Below are 4,494 nucleotides of genomic sequence, written 5' to 3' on the forward strand. Positions count from 1 at the left end.
GTCTGATTATGTTCACCTGGGTCCCTGTGTTTTCTCCTCCCTCCTCACCTGTGTCTTGTTGTGTGATTGAGTCTTGTGTGTATTTAAGTTCTGGGTTGTCTGTCTGTCTTGGTCGGTTCGTCTTGTTCCCTGACTAGTTCTGCGGTGAGTGTTCTGTTTTGTCATTGTACATATATATCATAGCTTTGAAATAAAGGAAGTTTCAGTTTATATCTGCATTTGGGTCCTGCTTGTTTCACAAACCGTGACAATGCTAGATAAATAGGACTATACAAAGAATACCAAGAGATGCATAATGCTGTTATGATCTTCTAAAAAGACACTCCAATTTGACTTATTGCTCGACAACATCTACAGGGATTTCAAGGTAAGGAGTAAAATGTCAGAATCGATTGTCAGATTGGATACCGAACAGTATAAGAATAAAACAGATTGAAAAGTACAGGAAATTATCCATTAGGCTTCTTGTCTCTGTAAGTGTATTGTTTTTATGTTTTTGGGAATACAGAAACATTAGGGTTAGGGTTCATTTGTCTGTGTCGAAAACAAAGATGAAGCAAATGTCTTGAAAGTTGTCTATACTCCACTGAACCTGGCCTGACAATAAAGTGTTTGAAACCTTAATTATCGTCAGGCAGAAAGGACAGAGAGGTGGCCGAGAGGAGGCGTTCGGATCGGACGGTGAGATAATGTTTTTCGTGGCTTTTGTTTCCCAAAGCAGGAATGTTGTTTACAAGGATCGGCCAGCGACTCAGGAATGCAGACTGAGTTCTGAGGAAATGGTTGTTGTCTCCAGAGGGAACTTCAACCCCCGGAGGGGAGAGGGTGACCGGGACGTTTTATGTGTAGCACAGGGAGCATGTTGTACTATTTATTTCTGACAATGTGATGATAAAACAAACCTGTTTATTGCCTCACGCAGCCAGAATACAACTTCAAGTTTCATTATGAACTGTATGTTTGGGAAACATCCTCTTGGAGTAATTTGCTTCTGATACAAAGCAGATAAGCTATCCATGGAGAATCTTGAAATAGTTCAATTACTTGTTGTCTCTTAGAAATTGCAAACATCATCTTTAAAGCAACATGTGAGCACAATTTCTAATAAGAAACTGGTTTTGCTGGATAGTTTCGAGGAATTTCCAGCGACATATCTTCACGGCCTGAAAAATTAAAGCAGCGTAGTTTTTGTTTATTTGTAAGTGAAGAAGAAAACTGTCAATCATGAGTCGTTCAGCCTGAATTATGTCAGAATAATCTGAAGTGAGAAGCGGTCTACCAGCTTCTGTGGTGGAAGTAAGTGGCTCACATTTCAACAAGCTCCTCTTGAGGATCCTTACAAATCACTGTGTTGATGGATGAGAGACCTGTTTCATATCCTAATTCTGAATCACAGAGAATAAAAGGAGTTCGAAATTAAAAAATAAAGACCTTTTTGCATGGAAACAAGTCAAAGTAGAGGCACAAAGTGCAAATATGAAACTGAAAATGACCATAATATGACCTTTCTAAAGACAATGAGGGGGCGTCCTTTTCACTGATCTGAATTCTCTTTCACTCTGCAAGTATACAGACGTTTTAAAGCAATCCAAAACTCACCAAGCTTGTTGTCTTGATGCCCTTTATTGAGGTGTACTTTCAAACAGGATGCTTTAATTTGTTCCAGATTTCATTTTGGTTGGTTTTATTGTGCTTTTTGTATGTGCCAATTGTCACCAAAAACACCCTGTAGCAATTTCGAAATGTTTTTTTCAGTAGTGTGTCTTTTCCATCTTGACTTTATTTGGTAAACAGCACCTACAGCCCATTTATTAGACATCACTCTAACATTGCATGTTACTTTTACGAAGCAGGATATTACTCATGATATCTTCTTGGCTCAGAAACAGTGAAATTGCCCTTTATCTCCAGTCACAATTAATAACGGTCCCTCCCTGCTGTACCAGATGTGTCATGCGTCATTCTCCTTTGGCCCTTATCTCACATTTACCTCTTGTAGTCCATTTGATCCTTACAAATATCTGTCCATATATGTTATTTTTCTTTCTGGGTTCTCTTTGCCAGGTCATCCAGGGTCACAGTTTATTACAGCCACTTTAAGCTCAGGTTGGCAGTCACATGGCATCGTGCTACATTTCATCACTTCTACAGCCAATTAGATGAGCAATCCCTGGCAGCCGCTCTGGAGCCTTCAGGTTGTTGGATGTGAAATTTCCAAAAGTTTAAATCTTTTCTTTTGTCACAAAAAACAACTTTTCCTACTCTTATATGTTGAAACCCTTTACTACATGAACATCTGAAATCAACATGAAAACATATGCTTGAGTACCAAAAGTAGATCTCTCTGAAGGAATGGAAAGAACAGGAAGATACATCATTCACAAACATTTTTACAATTAGTAGGGCTTTAGTCAATGTCATGTCCAAGACAAATTTATGAGCATGTAAGATGAGTCCAAATAGTTAACAACAAGACTGAAAAATGAAAACAGTGTCCATTCAGATGTGTTCACTTCTATCTTTGAGTTCATCTAACTTTACAGTAGAGTTTAGCAATGTACCTATTTTTTTCCACAATTAGATAGAATTGGCATTACAAAAACTATTATGTTAGAAAAACAATATTATGTTCCATTAAAACTTTGAGGCAGAAAAGAGGAAATTTAGAACACAAGGAAAATAAGCATTCAATAAATGAATTGATGCGGACAACAGTTCATCAGTCAAACCAAAGGAAATCAGTCAAGTCTAAAGACTCTTAAAGCTGGGACCAAGGGTTGAGATTCAGTTAAATAAAGACAGAGATGGTCCAAGATTTTTCTCTATGAAATGACTTGGACATATAACCCAGTCACTGCCAACATTTATAGGGAAACAGAATTGTTAAGATTAGAAGTACCACCACTGCAGCTTCCATGTAATGACACAGCAATACTTTGTTCTTTCTCAATTAGAGACTGTGATCCGGATGCAGCATTTCGTTTCCTGGCATAATAGTTAACAGGCTTTGTATTTGGCTAATCTAAGCCTAAACTATTGTCTGTATTTACCCAGCAGCCACTGCAATTTACAGCTACCTCATGTTTAACTCGCCTGCTATCTCGAGATCTTTCAGTTTCGTAATCTCTTCACTTCTGTGGGAACAAGACGTTGGCATGTGATGTCCTGTAAATGCTCAGAAGAGAAACCAGTCGGGTGTGAAAAATGAATTACCTGTCCGGGCCTGTGGCAGGGAAAAGATTTCATCACACAGACACACACACGTTTACTGTACGTTCACAACTGATTAAGACATCTGTAAAGTACCAGGATTATAGTATCACATGTTCTGACTTGATATCTTCTCAGCACTTCAAAATCACTGACAGCACTGAGACTCAAGAAGTAATGGGTGTTCATTATTTCCTGTCAGAAACTGGTCGGAGGAGTTAGTCATACTCTGTATTCTGATGTCAGCATTGATGGAGAGTGTTATGACCTGGCTCAAAAGGCCACAAAAGAGAGGAGACGCACCATATCAACGGTTTAACAAAAGATGTTTATTAAAGCAAGTGGTTCAAATTAGCCAAATTAATTAAGTGCAAAACAAGTAAAGCATGAGGTGTGGATGTTAGTGGTATCAGTAGTGTAAATGCAGGGTAAGGATTGCGTGGCCATGTATGAGTGTTATAGTGTTGAAGTGCACAAAGTGAAGCAACTGAGAAAACTCATAATATACTCAACAGAAAACCAGGTGCCTGTAGGAGAAAGCAGAGGGCAGACAGAGAGGAGCAGAGGCTTTTAAATAGCTGCAGGACGCCAGACCCAGGTGCCCTGAGTTACTGCAATCAACACAGCACAGACACACCGGCCGTTTCTCAATCTCGAAGATGCTGGCTTGGTAGTCGCGTACTTCCAAGTCACTTCCTTCAGAAACTAAGCAAGTATGCTTCCAAGCCACGGCTTCGGAAAGCGAAGAAGAATGGAACAGGCTAACAAGTGTGCCACTCTCTCTAACGGTTTCAACATAAACTGTACCGAAAATAAATACCTCACGATGTCTATCTAATTATGAACTTGCTTTACTTTCATGGAACACATTTTTGGTGATAACAAATGAACAAAGTAACATAATTTTACCAACACAAGTTCTACGCCACTACATACTTACATTTAAATGTGTGCTGCGTCGGTTCAGCCATTCTCCGCAAGGGTTTTTGAAATTTTCAAAAACCCTTGCGGAGAATGGCTGAACCGACGCAGCACACATTTAAATGTAAGTATGTAGTGGCGTAGAACTTGTGTTGGTAAAATTATGTTACTNTTCTTTAACTTGAGTAACATGTTAAATGCCCAACAAGTTGGAGTACCTCTCTGTGATGCCCCTGTGGGTTCATCTAGAGAGGGTGGCCGTTTCTCAATCTCGAGGATACTGGCTTCCAAGCCAATATTTCAAGGATTCTACGTCATCGAGTGCCGCCGAAGTACTGTTCCAATGTCCAGCATACTTGGAAA

This window comes from Notothenia coriiceps, unplaced genomic scaffold (genome assembly GCF_000735185.1).
Source record: "Notothenia coriiceps isolate Sejong01 unplaced genomic scaffold, NC01 NC01_scaffold00037244, whole genome shotgun sequence".
Classification (NCBI taxonomy): Eukaryota; Metazoa; Chordata; class Actinopteri; order Perciformes; family Nototheniidae; genus Notothenia; species Notothenia coriiceps.